General features: G+C 40.9%; 1 long non-coding RNA gene across 1 annotated transcript; it reads left to right on the top strand.

The window, feature by feature from the left end:
• The first annotated feature begins 297 nt into the window (after positions 1-297).
• Positions 298-2762, top strand: LOC138896885 (uncharacterized). Its single transcript, XR_011410401.1, has 2 exons — positions 298-1091; positions 2029-2762. It is a non-coding gene; the product is annotated as an uncharacterized lncRNA (long non-coding RNA).
• The last annotated feature ends 22744 nt before the right edge of the window (positions 2763-25506 follow it).

Below are 25506 nucleotides of genomic sequence, written 5' to 3'. Positions count from 1 at the left end.
TTTTTTTTGTTTTTTTGACAGAGCATATAAATACTGTGAAATAATCGCTAAAATGTTAACAAACATTAAATTTGAACCTATAATCTTAAATGTGCAATAGATTAATCGATCCTAAAAGATTGAACATATCAAGTTTAAATTCAGAATAAGTCGCCTATGTCTATATCCTTACTTAAAACACTTTCAGCACATGTATTTGCGCCCTGTCAGTCTCAAAATAACCAAATCTCACTTCTTTCCCGTAATGTCTCCTTCAAATTTAACGATCACCGTGAATATGACTTCAAAAAGTTTTGATTATGAAAAGGCCCCTTAAACCACTACCAATTGCTCTCTGTAGACAACTTCTTGTATTTTCAAGCAAGAATGTATTTACCAAAAAGGCAAAAACCCAACTACTTATGATCTTTACATGGTATTTTTCATATAGAAAATCAACATCAAAATGAGACCTTTTTCACACCAGAACGTTATGTTTTCCCAAAACCAATAGCTAAAACTATTGCCAACATTGGCCACCCAATGAAAATGAAAGCACAACCCCTGTTACGTTCTTGATAGATTTCTCCGACTCTTCACGTGAAGATGTACCCAATTCCCATGAAATAAGTTGTAATAAATCCTCTTAAAGCCATTCCTTCTTATAAAAACCGCCAGGAAGTTTAGAACATAGTTAATCATAAGACGTATCTCAGTCCTCAGTATTCCACCATCACAATTCTTTTAGAATTTAAGACAAAGAAAACAACCCCTTTTTTCAATTAATTTTATTATCAATCAACTTACCAACCATTTATCTTTTGTTGTCAGCCAATAAATATGGAGTTAAAGAATCAGTTATTGAAACAAAGAAAAGGGCCAAAGCGCAAGACATGTGGAGAGGAGCTAGTGCAGCAAGCTGAAAGAAGCTCATCATTGTGGATGGTGAAAGCTTATTCTTCAATCTCCTACATTCTGAGAAAGGTCAAAGCATTTTACGTCTGGTTTTGCATTGGCAACGAAGAGTTGTGGCTACAGAAGGAGGTGACGGTGGTGGATCCTTACTTCTCAGTCCCTGTCCTTCCTGCTGTAACCACTGGATATTAAGCTTAGTTAAGTAGGTTATCGCCAGGTTACATGTTTCTAGTGTTATTTCGCATGGTTACTAGTTTCACTTATTATGAACAGTTATTTGTTGTTACTGTATCATGATAGCGTAAGAATTTGCTAAACTATCCTAGAATTTAAACTCTAAATTTGTATATAAGGAGTATTGGTTTGTCCTGTACTTAAACTGCAGAGTACCTTGTACAAATTCTTCTCGAGTACTTTTGGTATTACATGTGAACATTGGACTAACTCGAGAGAAATTGTCAAGAAGACCTCCTCAAAAGTTAAATTGGTCAAGTGACCTCCTATTTTTTTTCTCAATTTTTTTTGGGTTGGAAAATGGCTAAATGAGTGGGTTAAGGTGGATGGGCCTTTTTAATATTTTCAAAACTTGTGAGTTACCTATAAGGTTTGAAAAACAATATTTCTTTCTTATTTTTCTGCCAACTTCTCTTTCATCTCTCTACTCTCTCTTCTCTCTCTTCTCTCTCTTACTCAACCCCATCGACCACGGTGGTTTCCGGAGGGAAGGGACAAGAATCAAACTTCGATTTTGGGTGAAATCGTCTATATAGACCTAACAAGCACTGTATTGTTGCTCAGAACGTGTCAATTCTGGTAAATCCTAAATATATTTTTTCTCATTTCTTACATTTGTGATTTCGGATTTTGTAGAGTGATTCGTTCATGTGCTTGTTCAAGATCCATTGGGTTGTGTATAACCATATCTTATATGGTGTGGGTGGTTATATTTGCTTCTTGGACTATCTGTGTGCTCTGTATTTTGGAATGTCGTCGGACTGGTGACCTAGTATTTATTGATAAACATGTGGTCGATTGTCTTCTGGTCATAAATGTTTGCTTGAATTGGGGCTTATTTTTCTTATTCCGATCATAAGTTTTAAATTATTAAATGAGACATTGCATATTTGCATATAGGTAACATGAGGAAGAAATCAATTGCTAAGAAGCATATTCCTCCGGCAAAGAAGGCAATTGCACAGCCTTCAAAGCCTTCAAACAGGAAAGGAAATGCAGAAACACAAGAACCATCGCCAAGTAAAGCAAATGTTGAGCCTTCAAAAACTGCTACCCGGAAACAAAATGTAGATACTTCTAAAGCTTCCTCTAGTAAAGGAAATGCTGAGATTTCTAAGCGTGATAGGAGAAAAAAGAACAAAGAGTCATCAAAGTCTACCGGTAAAAAAAGAACAAGATCAAGGTCTAGATTAGTTGACAAGGATATACATGTTAGTAAAATATTTGTTTCAAGGAACTTAGCACTATAGGGTGTTGATGAGGAGGAGGAGGAAGAAGACTTGGACATATATTCATCATAAACTGAAATGGAAGATCATGTTTCTGAAAAATAATTGTCAAACAAGAACAGGGCAGTGATGATGAATCTTTAGGTGCGGAGGATGATGAAAATGGTGATGATGCTTCTCAAGAGGTTGATAAAAATGTTGAAGAAGAAGATGTATCAGAAGAAGAAGATGATGAAGATGATGGACAACTTGAAGATGGTGAGGATGGGTTGGAAAGTGAAACACATGCAGCAGCTGGAGGAGACCAGGATGCTCTATCAATTCCTGTATTTGTAAAGGCGATCGACGCATCTAAATACAAATTCAGGACTTTTCTAAGAATGCATAGATGTTTCCCTTCCAAAATTAGTGTGAGGTCTAGGACCAATCTATTCCAAGAGTTCAAGGATAAACATAGAACATTCAAATTGATTAAAAAAATTAATAGTAGTTGATTTGAGTAGTTTGCAAAACCTTCAACGCACTGGAAATAGTTCAATGGACAACTTGTCCATTCCCTACTAATTTGCCGAATATATTGTGCGACCAAGCACGAGTTATAATTTTTAGTTGGAGATAAGCATATTCACTTTAGATTGAAGGAGTTTTCTATGATGACTAGATTGAACTGTGGTACTAAACCCAGTAACGAATAAATGAAGAAAGTGATGGATGATGGCGAAGCATTCTGAGACAAAGTTTGTCAGTCTAGAAAGAAGGGGTGGAAGCAGAGATGCTTTTGAAAAAGTTGAAGTCCAAGAGGTTTAAGATTGCATTGGTATGGTTTGTCAATTCAGTCTTGCTTGCAAGGGATAACATACTTGCGTCGATAAGAAGTGGATTTGTATGGCTGACAATTTTAAAGTTTTCATGAAATATCCATGAGGAAAGGAGTGTTTTAAGCTTACAATTGAGTACTCGAAGAAGGACATGTTGCTAATTTACAAATCATATATGAGCAAGAGTAAGGAAAATAAAATCTCTGGTAAAAAGTCCAAATCGGCTAGTTACGCCATGTATGGCTTCCCATGGGCATTCATGGTAAGTATTAAAAAAACCTTCTCAAAATTTCTTTAAGTTGAGTACTATTACTTTATTTCCTGTAGAAAAAAATTAATATTTTTTGGTTCATGAAAAAATTTAGGCATGGGCGTACGAAGCAATTATGTTATTTGGTCGTAGTGCCGAGAAATCAAAGGTTGTATTGATGCCGCTGCCTAGGATATTGAGATGGCACAGCAAAAAGTGATATATGAACCTGATTGGGACCCCTTTAAGTAGAGGGTCGATGACCTTGGTGTTGTAAGATAGGGAGTGCAACAACACTCCACCAGTAGATTAGACTCAACGAAAGTAGGAGATTATCATAGACCTTGTGTCTATTTTTTGTATTGCTTGTCTATTGACTTCTATCTATACTATATTTGAGGAGGTTCACCCTTAGCTTATTTCTACCCTACATGAGACAGATATTGACTACATGAAGAATTTGGTACCATACGAGGATGAGGTAGCAGATCATATAATCGATCACCTAGCGATTGATTTGGAATGGATGACATCCATTAAAAAGACACCTGGTGCAGTGAGCTTAGAGAATAATGATGAAGTTGAGTTTGCTGATGATGACCCTTTGGGTGGGAGTATTCTTGGTTCACCACTAGTTGGTGATTTTTCTGATATTGATAGAGGAGCACCATGCAGGATGTGCAATACTCAGCCAAGTGGTACGGATCTGCTTGAAGAGTTAAAGGTTGTGAATGACAAATTTGATAAGGTGTTGAAGATCCTTAGGGAGATACAAAATCGAATGAGAGACCTTATAAAGTAGTTGAGTCACCTTGGTACAAGGTTACAAGATTGCAAAGAAGATCAAGGAATGCTCAAATTTCTACAAACAAGATGAGGAAACCGAAACAGATTAAGAAGAAGAAACTGAAGGTAGACGTACTAAAATCAGTAGCGGAGGAAGATAAGAAACTATTCTGTGAATGGTTTGACAATAAGTAGAAGTTTCCCAAAAGATTGTTTGACTGGTGTCACGATCCGGAATTCTCACCCTGGGACCGTGATGACGGCTAATATTTCACTTGCTAGACAAGCCAACATTAGCTATATTTATTAACTATAAAACTGAATAGTATGAAATAAGGTGATAAACTAATAAACAACGTAATCCAAATACAATCCCAAAAACTTATATCACGAATACTTGAGCATCTAGAGTATTACAGATAATAGTCTGAATAAAATATAACTGTCTGAATTAAAATAAATAACTAGGATGACAAATAAGGGGACTTCAGGGCTGCGGACGCCGTACAACTATACCTCAAGTCTCCACTGATAGCTAGATCTGAGAAATCTCACTCAGTGCTGCTGGGACCAACTCCGATATCTGCACAAGAAGTGCAGAGTGTAGTATGAGTACAACCGACCCCATATACTCTATAAGTGTCGAGCCTAACCTCGACGAAATAGTGACGAGGCTAAGGCGGGTCACTTGTAATAACTTGTACGCAATAATAATAATAACATAAAAGACAAGAAATGGGATTAAAGCAGTTAACTCATAAAAACGAAACTCGAAATTCAATTACCAGAGAGCCCAGAATATCAAGTCTCATAAACTCATCTCAAAAATACCGAGGCAAATCCAATAGTCACAAACAAATACAACATATATAATTCGTTGTGGCACACAAGCCAATCTCACATATCATCAACAGTTAATATCATAATCCGTCCATATTCCGCCATTTCAATTCATTACCTTTCAATTTCCGTTGCGCCGAGCAACCCGCTCCCCAAACAATTTCAATCATCAATAGCAATTTTACAACCAAAATCTACAAGAACTTCTAAATCAAAGGAGTAAATGTACGAGATAATTAAGAATCATATAATAATCAAAGAATCTCTAACGACTCGAATGTCTCAACCTTACCAACTCATTGGTATCTATCAATTAGATTGTAACGACCCGACTGGTTGTTTTGAGAGTTCTAGCCCTTCTCCCCCATTTACTGCTCATTTTATGCTTATTAGTTTCTATGTGACTTGTCGGGGTAGTTGGTTCGGATCCGAGGATGTTTCGGAATGAGTTGAGACATTTAGTCTCAAGATTGGAAGCTTAGGTTGAAAAGGTTGACCGAATATTGACTTATGTGTGAATGACTCTGAAATGGAGTTTTGATGGTTCTGTTAGCTCCATTGGGTTAATTTGGACTTAGGATAATGTCCTGATGGTTATTGGAGGTCTGTAGTTGAATTAGGCCTGAAATGGCAAAAGTTGGAAAATTAGAAGCTTTGAAAATTTAGAAGTTTGACCGAGAGTTGAATTTGTGGATACCGGGCTCGGATTGGGGTTCTGGTAGTTGGAGTAGGTCTGTTGTGTCATTTTTGACTTGTGTGCAAAAATTTGAAGTCAATCGGAAGTGATTTGATAGGTTTCGATGTCAAATGTAGAAGTTTGAAGTTCAACAGTCCATTAGGCTTGAATCGATGCGCGATTCATGGCTTTAGCATTGTTTGATGTGATTTGAAGGCTCGATTAAGTTCGTATCATGTTTTAGGACTTGTTGGTATATTTAGTTGAGGTCTCGAGGGCCTCGGGTGAGATTCAGATGGTTGACGGATCAATTTTTGGACTTAGAGATGTGCTGAAGTTTTCTGGTGTCTATGTCTGGTTTCCTTGTACGCGACCGTGTGGGAACGTCCGTGATCGCGTAGGCTAATTGGGGCATGTATTTTGTTCTATGCGATCGCCAGCAGTGTTATACGATCGCGTAAGCTGGAGGAGTCAGTGCATTGTGAACATGTGGGCTAGGCCGCGTTCGCGAATAGGAAGTGAAGCAGCAGCTAAGGTGACGCAATGTTCTTCGCGATCACGTGAAGAGGGACTTGATCGCGTATGTTGAGGAGGTGGTTCACCGCGTTCACGTGGTCTTGTCGACGTTCGTGTAGGGTTAAATTTCTGGGCTATTGAGTTGTGCTTCGCGATCATTTAGGTATTTCCGCGATCGCGATTAAGGACTTCTAGGCAGAATATTAAATCGTAAAAATGAGGATTTGAGTTCATAACACAAATTTGATTTTGAGAGCTCGGTGGAGGGCGATTCTTGGAGAGATTTTATAGGGAGTGATTGGGGTAAGTGATTCTTAGTTTTGGTTAAATTCCTTGTTTATGTCTTTGATTTCATCATTTAATTAGTGATTTGAGTTGGAAAATGGAGAAAAGTTCTTAGGCCGAATTTTTGGGATTTGATCGAGATTTTGGTATCGGATTGGAGTAATTTTGGTGTGGATGGACTCGTGGTTGAATGGGTGTTCGTATTTTGTGACGTTTATCGGATTCTGAGACGTAGGACCCGGGGTTAACTTTGATTAAGTACTTAGCATTTTTATATGGAATTGATTCCTATGCCTTTAGTTGATCGTATCGTATTGTTTGTGGCTAGATTCAAGGCATTCAGATGCCATAGTTTGAGTTAAGTAACACTTTTAAACATGGCTCTAAGGTTGCAAAACCTCGAATTAAGTGTTATGTGATTTGTTTTGAGGTGACGCACATGCTAGGTGATGAGCGTGTAGGCGTGCACCGTAAGAATTGAGACTTGGTCGATTCCATGGAATTGTATAGTTGAATAATCTTGTTGATACCTATATTTTCACCATGCGTTAGAATAATTGAGCTTCCAGTCATGTTAGAAATCCTGCTTAGGCTCCGTGTTGGTATTGTTGGGACCCATAGAGGTCGTGTTACATGTTCAATTATTTGCTTAAATTGTCAAATTATACTCAATCGCAACCATTATTTGCATAATATGTCTCAGTCTTTGTTGTCTTTTATTTGATACATCATATCATCATTATTTGGGCTGAATATCATGATTGGTGAGCCCGAGAGACTGGAGAAATTAATTACTAAGTGAGATTGAGGGTCTATTGTGAGTGATATTCATGGAATCGGACTGCACGCCGCAGCGGGCTTTATTGATTCATGCCAGGATTTGGCTTATAATAACACTTGGGCTGGATCATCCCCTCCGGAGTCTGCACATCCACAGTTGGCGCAATGCTAGCAGTTATTTACATTAGGGCTAGATCTGCGCTGGTTTTATTTGTATTTGGGCTGGATCTGCCCTGGGCTAGATCTGCCATGTTCTGTGTTAAATGTTATTGCAAAACCTGAAAGCATGTCTAAATTCTTGTATCTTTACTTGTAGATTAAGAATTTCTATGATATCACTATCATATTTGTTTTAAGTTTCTGTTATGTTAATACCGCATGTGGACTGTATTACTCAAACTCGTCACTAATTTCAGTCCAAAGATTAGATTTGTTACTTATTGAGTTGGTTGTACTCACGCTACACTATGCACCTCGTGTGCAGATCCAGGAGTTTCCGATCATGGCGGTTGTTGATTCGCAGAGTTCAGACATTCGGAGATCATCGAGGTAGCTGCCTGGCATCCGCAGACCTTGACTCTCCTTCCCTATCTTTAGTTTATTATTTCAGTTCTACTTTCCAGACAGTGTACTAGACTATGTCATTATGTAGATACTCATGTACTTAGTGACACCCTTGTTTTGGGAAAACTTATGTATTGTGTTATGATATTCCATCCTATTTTATGAGATTTTTATCTATTTAAACTAATTCAGTATATTTCAAATATTAAAAGTGTTGGAAATGTCTGAGTAGTCGGCTTGCCTAGTACCATGATAGGCGCCATTATGATAGGTTAGGGTTTGGGTCGTGACAAGTTGGTATCAGAGACTAGGTTACATAGGTCTCACGAGTCATGAGCAGGTTTAGTAGAGTCATGCGGATAGGTACGGAGACTACTGTACTTATTTTCAAGAGGTTTCCAAACTCTTAGGAAACTTCACATTCTTGTGTTCTTGTCGTTCGGATTTGTTGATTCCATAAACTAAACTTTTGTTATTCTATTCTCTCACAAATGGTGAGGACACGTGCTACCGCATAGGACGGATAACCACTAGCACCACCGGCTAAGGCACGAGAGGCCGAGGTTGCGGTAGGGGCAGAGGTGCAGCCAGTACAGTAGTTGGAGCAGCACCTGCAGATCCACAAGTTGCTCCAGCTCAAGAGCAGGTTCCAGATGTGGTGGAGCCAGTGGGTCCTGCTCATGCACCAGTTGTGCCCATTGTGATTCCAGGCCTTCAAGAGGCTTTGGATCAGATTTTGACAGTGTGCACTAGCCTTGCTCAGGCGACCTCTGTTCAAACCGCGCCAACAACTTCTCAAGCAGAGGGAGGTACTCAGACTCCCGCCGTCCGTACTCCAGAGAAGTGATGTAGGGACTTCAGATGCTAGGGGGATTTTCCAGCCCACCTGTTTGTCATTGCTCAGGCCCAGGTGGGTCCCGTTGTGACTGACGATAAGCAGAGGAGACTAGAGAGGTTTGAGAGGCTCTAGCCTCCATCATTCAGTAGGTCTGAGTCAGAGGACGCCCAAAACTTCTTGGATAGGTGCCAACGGATTCTTCGCACGGCGGGTATTATGGAGACCAGTGGGGTCTCGTTCACTACTTTTCAGTTTACTGTGCCTGCCTTCAGATGGTGGGAGGCATATGAGAAGCGCAGGCCATTCAGTGCAACACCACTTACATGGCATGCGTTCTCCGTTCTCTTCTTGGAGAAGTTTGTGCCACAGACTTGCAGAGAGGAGCTGTGTAGATAGTTTGAGCAGCTACGTCGGGATAGAATGTCTGTGACCTAATATGAGATAATATTTTTAAAGTTGGCCCGTCACGTAGTTTGGTTGGTCCCCACTGAGAGGGAGAGGATTAGCAGGTTCATTGATGGCCTCTACTATCATTACCGTTTTGTTATGACTCGGGAGAGTGTATTAGGTGCTACGTTCAATGAGGTGGTTGATATTGCTCGTCGGCTGGATATGGTTCGTAGTCATGAGCGTGAGGAATGTGAGGCCAAGAGGCCTCGTGGTTCGGGTGGTTTCTGTGGTGTTCCTTTTAGGGGACAATCCTATCACAGCAGGTGTCGTCCTTACATGCCCGCTCAGATGGCTCATCCAGTTCATCACCAGGTCAGTCATCTCTAAGTGCTTTCTAGCTTAGAGTTCATCTCATGCACCTTCAGTTCAGGGTTCATCTGCACAACGTTCCTCAGGTAGCTATTCTGGTTCACGGGGTCTGCCTCAGTATTTGACACCATTTTCCGAGAAGGGACATTTCGAGTGTGGAGAGTTGGGCAATGTGAAGGGGTTCTATCCCCACCTTACAGGAGCTCTAGTTTAGTAGAGGAGTTAGGCCACGACTTCGGCACCAGTTACTTCACCACCCGCCCAGCCAGCTCGGGGTGGGGCTCAGGCAGCTAAGGGTCGCTGATCTCAGCCAATTCACACCCAAATCAAAGATATGAAACAGTCGATTGCAATAGTAATACCCAACAAGTGTCGGGATCGATTTCCACATGGAGCTATAAATGGGATTTAGGAGTATATATTGTAGTACATGAGTTTGAACTACCTCAAATTGAGGTTGTTTATATGTCTATTTTAAACTAAGATTTCAAAGTTAAGAAATTAAACTAAGAAATTATTTTTGTTATTTTTCAAGTTTTGTAAAAAGCCTAGGGCTTTGACCATCACCTAGGTGTTTGCCTAATGAGATATAGACCTTAATGCTTGTTTTGTTGATCGGGGTGTATTATAGCTATCAACTCTATATTACCCACTCAATACCTCTCGGTCAGAGAGTAATTTTGCCTAATTTGGCTTTCTCAAGTCCAAATGGGTATTGCACAAAACGATTGATAAAATCTCAAGTCGGGTTATTACTATCTCTAGGTTGAACCCTTTAATTGGGATTATCAATCTCTTGATTGACATAATTTCTTGTTAGCCAAGTTTTCCTAGACTAAGTCTCTCTTTCTCAAGTAGAGACTAAGTCAAATAGGCATGAACTAATGTTTGCAACCATTAATTCCATAAATTAAAGCATGAACAAGGCTAAATAATAAACACCCAACCATAAACAAGCATTAAATTAAACACCCATAAGGTTTGCACACTAGGGTTGGGTCACAACCCTAGTAAAAATCTAGCTACTCATGCTTGAAATTAAAGAATTTGAAGAAGCAATGCTAATTAAACTCATATTGTAAAATCAAAATGATAAAATTTATGTTAAAATATCCCAAAATATGAAAAACTACTTAAAAAAGCAAAGTGAAATGGCACTGTAGTTATTGATGTCAAAAGTTGACCTAATTTCGTTAAACTCTTCTATTTATACAAAGTTGACAATTTCGGACTAAAATGCCCCTCAGGAGGTTCTGCGGCCACACAAAATTCTATGTGCGGTCTGCAGGTTTCTTCAACTTGTTACGAACCGGAGGTCTATGGCCGCACAATTCTTATCAATGGCCGTGAGGCAGTCTTTTTGCGGTCTGCAGATTTAAAACTGCGACCGCAACTTAGTCTTCTGCAACTGCAAGGCACTTCTTTTGCGACCGCACAATTCCTATGCGGTCCGCAATTCTGAGGGACTTGGAACTTGGAATTTGCACATTCTATGAACTTTGTTCCTCTCCCAGCTTTTGAGGTCGCGTAATTCATGTGCGGTCCGCAATTTGTACAAAAGTCTGCTGGGCATTCCTTAATCATCTGCGATCGCAGATGAAATTCTGCGGTCCGTACTTTGTAAGCTTTTGTGCCTTTTATTGCCTTGAGTTTAGATTACTCTTTTTTAAGTCGGATTTCATCTAGGGAGTCCATATTCTAACATTCCTACAATTTAGCACATTTCATCAGTTTTGGGAATACAATTCAATGCTTTTTCACTAAAACAAAAGCTAAAAGGTGCTAATAAGTAGTCAAAATCCCCACTTATCAAATCTCTTAAAACTTAAGTTTTTGCTTGTTCTCAAGCAAATAAAATAGTTCCCACCTCCACAAGTTAAGGTCCATTCCAACCAATCAAAGGTGAGTCATTCACACATCAATTGGAACCAACAATTACCCACACTACTTATGTATTATCAACAAGGCGACAAGTTAAGCATTTATGCACATATAGTTCTAATGTGACACTTAAGCATCAAGAGTTGACTTTATTCATCAAGTAAGCTCGCCCTTTCATGTAGGTCATTGTGGATCCCAAACTCCTCCTCCTCTACTCTCAGTTTGCCTATCTCACTTAAGAATTTTAGCACTCAATCAAAAAGGATTTGCGAAAGGTTCAGTCATCTCTCGAGAGAGAATGTCGCAAGTACGGCTTTAAGTCCCATAGGCTTGACCCTCATGTAGATCGCCACTAATGTAAGCTCACTCGGCTTGAAATCACGTAGGGCTTTTTCAGAATGTAATGAAGGCTTTTGAACTAAGGTTGAATATACTATGGTAGAGCGGGTTCATCTTTCCTTAAGCACTCCATTTGTTTTTGTTCTCGGCTCATGCTTTGCCAATTCTTTGAGGAACTTTATTTTTCTTGTGGAACTAGAGAGACTTAGCATCACTCTTCTTGATCATGACATTCATTTTCTCCCTCTTTGATTTCTCCATGCTTTGTATCATTAGTTTTCTTTGCATCCCTTCAACTCTTCCACTTATTCCCTTTTTTTTGCATTATTCTTTTTGTTCTTTCCTTTTCTTGCCTTTCCTTCTCATCATTTATTTTCTCTTTTTGTGCCTTGATACCTCCGTCAAGCTCTTCGCCACTCCTCGAAACTTACATTTTTATCCAATTGTATCACAAGAGTGTTAAGGAAAGCTCGGGTGCCAAGAGAGGGTCATGACAAAACGAGTAAAGGCTTGTAACATGGTTATCAAATGAGAAAGGCTCGAGGCTCAAATGGATTGACTAGGGATAATAACATTGGTGGGCAATGGAAAAATTCAAGCGGGTCAAGGAAAGCCTACAGTCACTTCTCAAGCCAAGCAAAACTTAAGATTTAGCCTTGAAACACATTCGGGGCAAGTTCTAGACCATTCGCACGGGTACTTGGACTTGCAACTAAAATATCTCACCTTTCACGCAACTAGATTGTTAAAGAGGATAGAGTCGATGGACCGCAATGACCACATTCAAGATTGAAAATCACTATGGTTAGATTAAACCACTCGATGATTTCCTAAGTTAACACAAGAGTCACAAAGTCACTGACTAGAGCTATTTCTTTCCAAAAAATTATTTTTAACCATAAGCACGTAGTTAAGTGTGTTGGTACCAAGTGAAGCATGTTTGACTCTTCGAGCATGACTTAATTAGTTCTTTTTATTCATTACTACTACTATTATTACCTAAATACCAAAATGGACTCAGTCCCTTAATAAGGTTGTCACGCCATCCATCATTGGGAAGAGTCACCCGGTTCACACAAAAAACTACCTTTGGAAAGAACCGTGGCATTAAAATAACCAAAAACTTATTATCTACTAAAACACAAAAAGAAGCTATTAAATAAAAAAAAAGCTACTAATTAAAAAAAAACTACTTATTTAAACACTAACTAATAAGAAAACACATGTAAAGAAGCTACAAAGCAAAAAAACTATCAAAAGCATAACGAATATACATAATGAAAGAAGATATATACATAATGAGAGAGGAAAAGAGAGAATATATACAGAATAAGGAATAAGAAGAAAATACTGTCAGTTACTACAAACCAATTGTCTCAGAATCATCAAAATATATCAAATAAACTCCCCCCCCCCTCCCCGGGAAGAAAAATAAGCATTGTCCCCAATGCTTAACAAAATAAGAGTAAAGGAAGGGTAAAAGTGAAGAGAACTCCGTATGGATCCTTGGCCATCTCTGTGTCCACAGCAGCATCACCGACCTGAGTCTTATCCAACTAGATCTCATCATCATCAAATCCGGGCATGACCGGGTTGGTGAACATCTGACGTACTGCCTCGGCAGTGTCAGCAGCAAGGTCTGGCTCCTCATACTCACCAGCTGGTGTTGTATGTGCTGTAGGATATGGGGCTGGGTGGTGCGGGTCAAACATCATGTCAAATGGAATATCTCCGGCTACTACAAGCTTGGTAACCTGTCTCTGGACCTTGTCCACTAACTTCTTGGAGGCCTGGTACTTCTGCATCTTCTTCACTTCCTTGCCTAACTCTTCTATCACTGACCCATACTACCCCAAAGTGGCCATGATTGTGTTCTAATTCTCCAAGAGCTTGTTCAGAGTTTCTTCAACTATGGGGGGAATCTGGGGTGCCGGAATGGAGGACTGTGTTGCGACAATACTGGATATGTCAGACAGCTTTGCAGTAATTGTCTGCATCCAGTTGTTGAGGCTCACCAGTGTCTGGGAGACTCACAGCGCAGATAGTAGAGCAGTGGGCATCGGCACCGACTTCAAAGCCGAGGTGGAGCCTGTAAAGGGGGCTGCTGGAGGCACTAAGGCTGGAGGTGAGGGCATAGCTGTTGCATTGGCTGAAGGCTCTGCTGAAGTAGATGGCATGTCGACTGTCTCAGTAGGTACTACCAATGGCTCATCAGACTATCCTATAGTGGTAGGCGGATGACCATTTTTCTTAGGGTTCAGTGCATCCATCAACGAATACCATGAGAAGGTATTCTTTGCCCACACCATCGTATAAAAATCTCGCGGCTCCACCCGTGCATCTGTAAGATACTCAGTAATGGTGTTGGGATACGGGTAGGAGAAATCAGCTTTCTTGGAAACCAAAGATATATTGGCCGACATCACGGCACCCACATTGATCCGGTACCTGGCCATGATAGAGGCGACTAGAACTACCCGCGGGATAGGAAGGTATGTCTCATTCTAACACGGGTCAAGTTGGCTGCATACAAAGGTCTGCCACCCCTTTGCCTCGAAACTCAGGGTGTTTCTGTGAATAGACACCCCTGCTATGATCCATGGTGGTGGTGGCCTAGGAGCTGCCTGAATCTTAGCTAGCCGCGGGCGAGCTGCATCCCCCATTGCAAACTTCTCCAAATACTGTGTGGGCTCAATATCTTTAAACCCCTAGTAGGTTTTCAATGTGTGCTGGTCAAAACACACCTTCAAGTTTGTCACTTTAGTTACCTTGGTCCCTTTCTTGATATGAGCCACATTGGCGTAGAACTCCCGGACAAGGTATTCCTTCGCGTCCACTACGCGCTGGGTGAACCACATTCACCCCTTTCGCTCTCGGAACTGCCTCAAGAATGTCGAATTGTACTTTTTAAGATTTTTCGATTGGAGCTGATGTTCAAGAGTGAGTGATCTCACTGGCCACCACTCACGAAAACTAGAGAAGATACCCAAACTGATGAATAGGCCGGCAACCGTAGCATCTCCCCCTCTGCCATCATCAGGGATTTCATCAACTGTAGTTGGTGGTGCCTCATGGACAAGTGTAGAGGAGGGTTTGGAACCCTGACTAGCACTTTCCAAATCCTCAGAAGTACTCTGAGATGTGGAAGGCTCATCCCGGAGTTGATACCTTCCTACTGGCTTTGATTGGATAGCCAGCTGCTCTTGAACTGACTTTCCCTCTGATGCTTCCCTATATGAGACATAAGAACTGGATTTAGAGGATTCTACGTTTCTCCCTCGGCCAGCTGTAGCCTTCTTTGTGATTATATTTTGGAGGGCGAGGGGTAAATCACTCTTGCCTCGACCCTTGGAAGGTTCACCCCTCCCCTTTGAAGTATCACCTCTGCCTCGAGATCTAACCATTTTCTATACCAAGAAAAAGCAGGTGTCAGTTGTAATTCAAGTGTAAACATACAAGAACACACCATAGAGATGGTGAAAAACACAGTGTAAAACATGTTTGCGGGGTAGAGGAGTGCGGTCCCCAGAATTCTCATTGCGTCCGCAGAATGGGCATTGCGGACCGCACAATTTATCATTGCGGCTGCAGAATTGGATTGCGGTCCGCACAATTGCCATTGTGGCTGCAACTCAGACACCACCAATATGCCAACTCTCTGATAACAGAGTATGGGTTGTTTTGCGGCCGCAATCAGTTTTCTGCGGTCCGCACATTTTCTATTGCGGCCGCACATGTGAGTTATCAAATTGACAACTCTCTGATAATAGATAAATAGTTGTTCTGCGGCCGCAATGGGATTTTTGCGGTCCGCACATTTTACATTACGGCCGTAGAATCATGCTTGACTAAAGTACCCTAATTACAACTTCTGCGAACCGCAGAAATCCCATTGCGGCTGCAAATTGCAAAAACAATTATGATCAGAGTTCTAGGGTTTGCATTGTTTGCACAAATTTGACATGTTGGGAGTGTATAATCATAAAAACCTATTTACCCATTCCCCATAGAGCAAGTACTAGTTGACCCACTATAGTTTTAACCCCACATGGTTGTATAATTGAATTCTACTAACAAATTCCTAAAACTAACTAACAATTTGTAAATTAAACTAAAAATTAAAATATTCTACAAGTAATTGAGGCATACCAGATATGAAGTAGTGCAAATGAGTGATCACAGGTGTTGAGTGTGTGGTAGATGATTTATTAGATAATTTCAATGCTTTAGACTTGTGAATGCTCAGAGAGGGGAAAAAAGTAACAATAGCCCTAGGCCCTCTATTTATATTGGACAGTTTTAACTGGGGGAAAGAGAGTTGAGTGCGGCCGTAGAATTCCTATTGCGGTCCGCACTCTATTACCTAGGGCTCAGAATCCCTATTGTGTTGGGGTCCGCAAAATTTGTTGTGCGACCACAGAATTTGTTGCGGGCCACAGATTTTGTCTTGGGCTGCAATTTGGCCATTTCTCTGACAAACCAACTTCAGAGAGTTGTCATTTTCCCCCTTCAATTTGTGCGGTCCCAAATGTAATTGAGCGGCCGTAGAGGACCTTTTGCCGCCGCAACCATAAATGTGCAGTCCGCACAATACAATTGCGGTCCGCAATTCTTTCCACACTTAGCCAAATTTCTGGACATATTTCCTGTAAAGCACACTCAACCCTGCAACACACTTCAAATCCAGTTAGCAAAAAATAACATCTACCTACAAAAGAAGAAAAGAAAAGAAAAAGAAACATGGGTTGCCTCCCAAGCAGTGCCTGATTTAACGTCGCGACACGACGCAGATTACCATCATTTGAAATGAATCACCGCCACAATGTGGCCATCACCAACTTTTCCCAGATAGTTCTTCACTCGGTGACCATTGACTCAGAATACCTCATCATTTTTGTTTTTCAAGTCCAATGCACCAAAGGGTGTCACACCCACGACTTCAAACGGGCCACTCCATTTAGACTTTAACTTCCCGGGAAACATCCTTAACCGTGAGTTGAACAACAACACAAGATCACCCTCTTTGAAATCTTTGTTCTAAATGTACTTGTCATGAAGATATTTCATCTTCTCTTTGTATAAGGATGAACTTGTGTATGCATGGTATCGGAACTCATCCAACTCATTCAAATGTGCAACCCGCAAGTTAGTAGCTGCATCCCAATCAAGATTCAATTGCTTCAAAGCCCATATGGATTTGTGCTCAAGTTCCACCGGAAGATGACATGATTTGCCGAACACCAACTGGTATGGAGACATTCCGATAGGAGTTTTGAAAGCATTCCGGTAAGCCCATAATGCATCATCAAGCTTCTTTGACCAATTCGTCCGGTTAGCATTCACTATTTTGGAGTATTCTTTATCTCCCGATTGGAGACTTCCACTTGACCACTAGCTTGTGGATGATAGGGAGTCGTGACTTTATGAGTGACACCATACTTGATAAGCAAAGTGTCAAAAAGCCTTGTTGCAAAAATTCGACCCACCATCACTTATGATAGCCCGCGGAGTACCAAATCTTGTGAAAATATTCTTCTTCAAGAACGCTACCACACTTTTCGCTTCATTTTTTGGTAAAGCAATGGCCTCAACCCATTTAGACACATAATCAACCGCGACCAAGATGTAGGTGTTTCAACAAAAACTCATAAAAGGACCCATGAATTCAATACCCCACACATCAAAAATATCAATCTCCAAAATGGTAGTGAGAGGCATTTCATTATTCTTCGAGATTTCACCGGCCCATTGACATTCATCACATCTTTTCACCACATCACTTGCATCTTTGTAAAGAGTGGGCCAATAGAAACTACAACTTAGCACTTTGGCCGCCATTCTTGCTCAGCCATGGTGACCACCATAAGGCAAAGAATGGCAAGCCTCAAATATATCTCTTTGCTCTTCGTTTGGTACACATCTTCTAATTACCCCATCCGTGCAAATCCGAAAAAGGTATGGTTCGTCCCAATAATAATCTTGACAATCCCGTTTAAGCTTCTTCCTTTTATTCCACACACAAGAAAGTTTTCTAGATCCGCGAACCATGGCACTCCTTCATTGAAATAGCCAAGAGTTGCTCATAGGGGAAAGAGTCATTGATTTCAAGGCCATCATGCGACCTCCCCTCCTCCTCCAAATGAGACAAGTGGTCCGCCACTTGATTTTCACTCCCTTTTCGATCCTGGATGTCAATATCAAACTCTTGCAACAATAGCACTCATCTCATCAACCGAGCTTTGGAATCTTTCTTGCTCATAAGATAGCAAAGTACCGCATGATCCGTATGAACAATAACCTTTGCACCCTTCAAGTACGGGCAGAACTTCTCAATTGCAAACATAATGGCAAGGAGCTCTTTCTCCTTAATGGTGTAATTGACTTAAGCATCATTCATGTTCTTACTAGCATAGTAGACTGGATGAAAAATCTTGTTGAGGCGTTGCCCCAAAACTGCTCCAACCACTACATCACTAGCATCGCACATGATCTCAAAAGGGACACTCCAATTAGGAGCGATGATAATGGGAGTGGTTGTCAACTTGAACTTTAGAAATTAGGCTCTGATGTAATCATCATTGAAGTGAAACATAGCATCTTTCTCTATGAGCTTGCACAATGGGTTCACCACTTTAGAAATATCCTTGATGAAACGCCGGTAGAACCCCGCCTGACCTAAGAAACTTCGCACGCCTTTCACTGAAGTTGGAGGTGGAAGTTTAGAAATCACCTCAATCTTTGCCTTGTCGACCTCTATGCCATTCTTTAAAATTTTGTGGCCAGGGACAATGCCTTCCTCGACCATGAAATGTCATTTCTCCCAATTTAGCACTAAGTTTGTTTCTTCACACCTTGCCAATACTTTATCCAAATTTGCCAAGCAATCATCAAAGGAATCCCTGACCACCTAGAAGTCATCCATGAAGACTTCAAGGTAGTCCTCGACCATATCCGTAAAGATCGCCATCATACACTTTTGAAAAGTCGCCGATGCATTACATAAGCCAAATGACATCCGCTTGAAAGTAAAAGTACCATAGGGAAATGTGAAAGTTGTTTCCTCTTGATCTTCTGGAGAAATAAGGATTTGGTTGTAGCCTGAGTATCCATCTTGAAAGCAATAGAAAGCACGGCCGGCCAACCTATGAAGCATTTGGTCAAGGAAGGGAAGTGGAAAATGATCATTCCTTGTGACTTTATTTAGCTTACGATAGTCCATACACACTCTTCACCCGGTCACCGTTCTTATGGGAATCAACTCATTCTTGTCATTAGTGACCACCGTCATGCCCCCCTTCTTTGGGACATATTGCATCGGAGAATTCCACGAACTATCGAAAATGGGGTAGACAACCCCGGCATCCAACCACTTGATATTATCCTTTTGACCACATCTTGCATAGCTTCATTGAGTCTCCTTGATGTTCAATAGATGGTTTGGAATCCTCCTCCAAGTTAATCTTGTGCATGAAAAATGTGGGGCTTATTCCCCGAATATCTGCCAAAGTCCACCCAATAGCCTTCTTCCTCTTATAGAGCACCGCCAATGTAGAGTCAACCTACACGTTAGTCAAACAAGAGGAAAGAATAACTGGTAAAGTAGAACAAGGACCAAGAAATTCATACCGAAGATGTGGAGGCAATGGCTTCAACTCCAAGGTAGGATGCTCTTCAATTGAAGGCTTTGTAGGAGGAGATTCCCTATTTTCAATATTCAAGGAAAGTTTCCAGGGTGTATAGTTGTATCACCTCAGTCCTTGCAAAGAATTCACACATTCCATGAAGTCAACCAAATCTTCATCGTCAAAGTTGAGCAAGATGGCCTCCAAAATATCACCCACATTAATCGTGGCACTTGTATCATCAATTATCACGTCGGTCACCAAATCCACGAAAGAACATACTTCATTGCTATTAGGTTGCCGTATAGATTTGCACACGTGGAACACCACCTTTTCATCACCCACCCGGAAAGTGAGTTCTTCGGTTTCCATATCAACAAGAGCCTTCCCCGTAGAAAGGAAAGGTCTTCCAAGAATAATTGACACCTCATAGTCCACTTCACAATCAAGAATAACAAAATCTGCCGGAAGAATGAATTTATCAACACGAACCAATACATCTTCAATCACTCCCAACAGTCTCTTCATGGTACAATCGGCCATTTGTAATCTCATAGATGTGAGTCTTGGTTGCCCAATTCCCAAAGTCTTGAAAACCGAACAGGGCATCAAATTGATACTCGACACAAGATCACAAAGAGCTTTAGCAAACTCGGCACTTCCAATGGTACAAGGGTTTGTGAAAACGCCAGGATCTTCTAATTTAGGATCCATCGAATGCATAATTGCACTCACTTGATGTGTGACTTTGATAGTTTGAAAATTTATCGACCGCTTCTTTGTCACCAAATCCTTCATAAACTTTGCATAACGGTGCCTTATCCTTCTGCACTGTTATGTAGGAGGAGGATATGGAGAGCCTTTGTGAATATGGAGGAGGAGGCTTAGGCAATGGTGCCTTAGCCTTCTGCGATACCGGTTTCGGTATGTTAATAACATGATCCCTAGATGGGTTCACTTCCTCTTGATTCTCTCCCACATTATCATCAATATTAATTTGCACTTCATCATTTGTTTGCACCACATTGTTCGAGATCTCTTCTTCTTCTACCACTTGCTCGTCATCAACAAGTTGCTTTTGACATAAGGTGGGTGCATTCCCACCTCTTCCACTTCTTGTAGTAACGGCCATGGCATGCCCCGTGTTGTTCCCACCCTTTGGGTTCACCACCATGTCACTTGGTAGTGCCCCCTTAGGACGAGAATTTAAAGCTTGAGAGATTTGCCCTATTTGCACTTCTAAGTTGCAGATCGATGTGTTGTGCGAAGCAAGTTGGGCATCGGAATCGGCATTCTTCTCCATCATTTGCTTAAACATGTTCTCAATATGCCCCATTTCATTGTTGAATGAACTAGGACCATGGGAAGGATAATGAGGTGGGTTGCTCGGTTGTTGATACATCAGGGGCCTCTGAAAACCTGACCCCCGATTTCCTTGATTGTTACTCTAGCTACCTTGATTGTTGCCTCCCTAATTTCCTTGGTTATTATTGTTATTCCAATTCCCTTGATTATTGCTGCCACTCCAATTTCCTTGATTGTTGTTGTTATTCCAATTGCTTTGATTATTTCCACCACTCTAATTGTGAGAATTCCAATTTCTTTGATTGTTTTGAGGTCTCCATTGTTGTTGGCTTGGGCCTTGGAAGTTGTTTATTTTCCCTTGAAAGTTGTTCACATATTGGACCTCTTCTTCTTGGTCATTGTAGGAATCATCTTGCTCAAACCCACTATCTTCTTGCACAAAATTTTCTACTCTTTGCTGCACTTGCATACCCTTTGTTCTCTGTTTGTTCACCATCATGTTTACTTCCTCCATTACATTGACTTGCCTCGGGTTTTGCACTTGTTGAAGTTGAGCCTTTGCCAATTGGTTCATGGTGGTGGTCAATTTGGTTATGGCTTGCCCATGGTAATGCAATTCTTTGTGAAGGCTAATCACATTGGGATAACCTTATGGAACATTAGACCGGATTGCCACGTTGATGAAGTATCCTCCATATTATCCAAAATATGACACGCCTCCGCATAAGGTGTAGTCATGACGTTCCTACCGCAAGTTGATTCACTACACATTGGTTGGTTGTATTGATCCCTCGATAGAAAGTTTGTTGAATCATGTTCTCTGTTATATCATTGATGAGACACTCTTTCACCATTGTTCTATATCGTTACCATATCTCGTGTAGTGGTTCATTGGGCTCTTGCTTGAATGCTAGAATTTCATCGCGAAGTATAGCCATGTGCCCGGGAGAGAAGTACTTAGAAATAAATTTCTCTGCCAATTCATCCCAAGTATGAATGGAATGATTTGGCAAGCGTTCCAACCAATCTAAAACTTTCCCCCATAGAGAGAAGGGAAAAATCCTTAGCCTCAAAGCATCCTCAGAGACATTTGTTTGTTTACTCCCCCAACACGTATATATGAGCCCCTTCAAGTGTTTGTATGCATTTTTACCCGGTGCACCAATGAAGATCCCTCGTTGCTCTAGCAAAGTGAGCATCGTGTTGGTTATTTGAAAGTTTCCCGCCCTAATACGGGGAGGGACTATAGCACTTGCATACCCTTCATTCGGCAACACCCGGTGTGGATCCGCTCGTGGTGGAGGTAGGGGTAGAGCGGGCACATTGTCATATGGCACTCGGCCTCGTCTATTGGCTTGAGGTTCAAGATGGACCTCATCCAATTGATCTTCCTCAACATCCACATCCCCCAAAGTTATGTTTCCGAGCTCATTGTTTTCCATGATTGCACCTACAATTTCTCAACCCGTTAGTAACAAGGAAGGAAAATAAGATATTAAAAATACACACCTAAATATATAGTTAAAAACATTTTTAACTCCTCGGCAACGGCGCCAAAAATTGATCTCGTCCAATTCACACAATTCAAAGATATGAAGCGGTCGATTGCAATAGTAACCCAACAAGAGTCGGGGTCGATTTCCATAGGGATCTATTTATGGGAGTTAGGAGTATATATTATAGTACGTGAGTTTGAACTACCTTAATTTACACTTCCACAAATTGGGGTTGTTTCTATGTCTATTTTAAACTAAGATTGCAAAGTTAAGAAATAAAACAAAAAAATTGTTTTCGTTGTTTTTCTAGTTTTGTAAAGAGCCAAGGGCTATGACCATCACCTAGGTGTTTGCCTAATGGGATGCTTAATGCTTATTTTGTTGATCGGGGTGTATTATAGCTATCAACTTTTAATTACCCACTCAATACCTCTCGGTCAGAGAGTCATTTTGCCCAATTTGGCTTTCTCAAGTCCAAATGGATATTGCACAAAACGATTGATAAAAGCTCAAGTCGGGTTATTACTATCTCTAGGTTGAACCCTTTAATTGGGATTATTAATCTCTCAATTGACATAATTTCTTGTTAGCCAAGTTTTCCTAGACTAAGTCTCTCTTTCTCAAGTAGAGACTAAGTCAAATAGGCATGAACTAATGTTTGCAACCATGAATTCCACAAATTAAAGCATAAACAAGTCTAATTAATAAACACCCAACCATAAACAAGCATTAAATTAAACACCCATAAGGTTTATACACTAGGGTTGGGTCACAACCCTAGTAAAAATCTAGCTACTCATTCTTGAAATTGAAGAAATTGAAGAAGAAATGCTAATTAAACTCATATTGTAAAATCAAAATGATAAAATCTATGTTAAAATATCCCAAAATATGAAAAACTACTTAAAAAAGCAAAGTGAAATGGCACTGTAGTTATTGATGTCAAAAGTTGACCTAATTTCGTTAAACTCTTCTATTTATACAAAGTTGACAATTTCGGACAAAAATGCCTCTCGGGAGGTTCTGCGGCCACACAATTCCATGTGCGGTCTGCAGGTTTCTTCAACTTGTCAGGAACTGGAGGTCTGTGGCTGAGAGGCAGGCTTTCTACGTTCCGCAGATTTAAAACTGCGGCAGCAAGGCACTTTTTTTTGTGGCCGCACAATTCCTGTGCGGTCCGTAATTCTGAGGGACTTAGAACTTGGGAATTTGCACATTCTCTGAACTTTGTTCCTAGCCCAGCTTTTGCGGCCGCACAATTCATGTGCGGTCCGCAATTTGCACAAAAGTCTGTTGGGGTTGCCGCAAATGAAATTCTGTGGTCCGCACTTTGTAAGGTTCTGTGCCTTTTATTGCCTTAAGTCTAGATTACTCCCTTTTGAGTCGGATTTCATCTCGGGAGTCCATCTTCTAACATTCCTGAAGCTTAGCACATTTCATCAGTTTCGGGAACACAATTCAATGCTTTTAGACTAAAACAAAAGCTAAAAGGTGCTGATAAGTAGTCAAAATCTCCACTTATTAGTCGCCCAAGAGGGGGAGGCTGATCAGGTGGCGGTTAAGCCTGATTCTATGTTATTCCTTCCATGCCAAATGTCGTTGCTTCAGACATAGTGATCACATGTATTGTTTCAGTATGCCACAGAGACGCTTTTGTATTATTTGAAACTTGTTCCACTTATTCGTATGTATCATCGTATTTTTATCGTTATCTTGATATGCCACGTGAGTTCTTAGTTTCACATGTTCATGTATCTACGCCGGTAGGTGATACTATTGTTGTGAACCATGTATATCGGTCGTGTGTAGTGACTATTGGGGGATTGGAGACTATACTTGATCTCTCATTGCTTAGTATGGTTGATTTCAATGTGATCTTGGGTATGGATTAGTTGTCTCCATGTCATGTTATTCTGGATTATCATGCTAAGACCATGACATTGGTGATGCCGGGTTGCCAAGGATCGGGTGGAGAGGTTCTCTAGATTATGTTCCCAGCAGGGTGATTTCTTATTTGAAGGCCCAACGGATGGTTGGGAAGGGGTATTTTTCTTTTTTGGCCTTTGTGAGGGATGTTATTGCTGATACCCCTACTATTGATTCTATTCCGCTGGTGCTATACTTTTCAGATGTGTTTCCTGTAGGCCTGTGGGGCATACCACCCGACAGGGATATTGACTTTTGTACTGACTTGGTTCCGGGCACTCAGCTAATTTCTATTCCTCGGTATCGTATGGAACAAGCGGAGTTGAAGGAATTTAAAGAGAAGATTCGGGAACTTCTTGATAAAGGGTTTATTATGCCTAGCGTGTCGCCTTGGGGTGCACCGGTTCTATTTGTGAAGAAGAAGGATGGTACTATACGGATGTGTATCGACTATAGGTAGTTGAATAAAGTTACAATCAAGAATATGTATCCTTTTCTGCGTATTGATGATCTATTTGACCAGTTTCAGGGAGCGAGGATGTTCTCTACTGGATATCACCAGTTGAAGATTCAGGACTCGGATATTCTAAAGACGGCATTCAGGATCCGTTATGGTCACTATGAGTTCCTTGTGATGTCTTTTAGGCTAACCAATGCCCCAGCAGTATTCATGCATCTGATGGACAATGTATTTCTGCCTTATCTCGACTCGTTTGTGATAGTATTCATTGATGATATCATGGTGCACTCATGTAGCCAAGAGGAGCATGCCCAGCATTTGAGGATTGTACTATAGCGACTGAGGGAGGAGAAGCTTTATGCCAAGTTCTCCAAGTGTGAGTTTTGGTTTAGTTCAGTGGTGTTCTTGGGGCATGTGGTGTCCAGTGAGGGGATTAAGGTGGATCCAAAGAAGATAGAGGCAGTTCAGAGTTGGCCCAGAGATTTAGAGCTTTCTCGGCTTGGCCGGTTATTATCGTCACTTCATGTAGGGTTTCTCGTCTATTGCATTGCCTTTGACCAAATTGACCCAGAAGGGTGCTACTTTCAGGTGGTCGGATAAGTGTGAAGAGAGCTTTCAGAAGCTCAAGACTGCCTTGACCACAACTCCAGTTCTAGTTTTGCCTTCAGCTTCAGTCTCTTATACAGTATATTATAATGCTTCTCGGATTGGTATTGGGTGTGTCCTGATGCAGGAGGTAGAGTGATTACTTATGCTTCACGACAGTTGAAGCCTCGTGAAAAGAACTACCCCGTCCATAATTTGGAGTTGGCTACCATCGTTCATGTATTGGTAATTTGGAGGCATTATCTCAATGGTGTGTCTTGTGAGGTATTTACGGATCATCGGAGTGTCCGGCACTTGTTCAAACAAAAGGATCTAAATTTGAGGCGGCGGAGATGGTTGGAGCTGCTAAAGGACTATGATATCACCATTCTGTATCATCCCGGGATAGCCAATGTGGTGGTA

Source organism: Nicotiana tomentosiformis, chromosome 8 (assembly GCF_000390325.3).
Source record: "Nicotiana tomentosiformis chromosome 8, ASM39032v3, whole genome shotgun sequence".
Lineage (NCBI taxonomy): Eukaryota > Viridiplantae > Streptophyta > Magnoliopsida > Solanales > Solanaceae > Nicotiana > Nicotiana tomentosiformis.
The sequence above is the reverse complement of the archived record's forward strand: the minus strand, read 5'-3'. Positions and strand labels throughout refer to the sequence as shown.